The 1,150-nt window shown below is 41.3% G+C and overlaps 1 long non-coding RNA gene across 1 annotated transcript in view; it reads left to right on the forward strand.

Annotated features, from left to right (window-relative positions):
• Window positions 1-503: 503 nt before the first annotated feature.
• LOC106943752 (uncharacterized) overlaps window positions 504-1,150 on the forward strand; it is a 7,289-nt gene continuing 6,642 nt past the window's right edge. Inside the window, exons 1-2 of the long non-coding RNA XR_001424003.1 lie at window positions 504-701; window positions 855-986. This is a non-coding gene — a long non-coding RNA (uncharacterized LOC106943752). The remainder of the gene's footprint in view (window positions 702-854; window positions 987-1,150) is intronic.

A 1,150-nucleotide genomic window follows, 5' to 3' on the forward strand; every position in this document is an offset into this window, starting at 1 on the left:
GAAGGTTAATCTACAGGATTATTGATTAACATCAAATGTTTTTTTTGTCTTCTGTGAAAAAATCTGATTCATAATTTCATTTCCTTGAATCAAACTCTGTTCTCCACCGATGAATTAGGACACAACAATTTTATCCTGTTTCCTTTCAAAGTTAAATGTTATTATAGCAAAATTTGTTCAATTCAGTCAAATTACTAAATAGTTCATCTTTAGTGGTGAATTTAATCCACTTGTAGAGATTAATAATGAACTAAAATCCTTCCTGTTGTTCAGGTTGAATCAGTAAATGTTGCTCCATGTCTCCACCTAGTGGACTGATAGTAGAAGTGCAGGCTAAATCAGTGAATGTAAATGCTGCTCCATGTCTCCATCTAGTGGACTGATAGTAGAAGTGCAGCAGCTGATGCAGCTTCCTCTGCCTCTCTGCTGTCTGATTGCATTCACCTGACACTGATATGAAGCAGAGAAGAAGAGCCAATCAGAGGAGCAGCTGATCTTTTTCCAGCACTAATGATGTAAAGGATGATCAGAGTTGATGTGCAGATAAATGATGTGTGTTTCCTCTGCAGGTGAAGCTAGAAAGTGTGTGTGAGCTGATGTGAATTCAGCAGCATGGATCAGTGTGAGGACAGACAGGAGGGAGTCCCTCCCTCTAAAACCACTCAGTGTGGGGAAGATGAGAGCCAGAGCAAAGGTCAGAGGTGAGGTCACCATCTCTAAGTGTCCACAGCCCTTTTCACACAGCGTTCACTACATCAGGCCCAATCAGACGTGGTGCTGAAGCTGCTGCTGCTCCTCTTTGCTGCTTCATCCAGACTGAAGCGATTCAGTTTTAATCATCATGTTTCTGTCAGGATCCATCAGAGACTCAGACCAGAACCAGAACCAGAACCAGAACCAGAACCCAGCTGTGTGTCCTTTAAGAGCAACAGGTCAAAGGGTCGTCTCATTGACTTTAAATCTCCTGGATCTCCACCATCAGAGAGGTGAGCTGTTTCTAAATGCTGTAACTTTTTATATCTGTCATTGTGGCCATGAGATACCAAGTTCTGTTGGGTTCTGTTATCATGAGAACATTACACAGAATTTCAGGTTACTTTTGTTCGTACTTATTACATCAATGACATTAATGTCTCCATGGTGACATATG

The sequence above is a fragment of the Poecilia latipinna genome, unplaced genomic scaffold, assembly GCF_001443285.1.
Source record: "Poecilia latipinna isolate Pla-1442-1.1 unplaced genomic scaffold, P_latipinna-1.0 Scaffold5833, whole genome shotgun sequence".
NCBI classification, from domain to species: domain Eukaryota; kingdom Metazoa; phylum Chordata; class Actinopteri; order Cyprinodontiformes; family Poeciliidae; genus Poecilia; species Poecilia latipinna.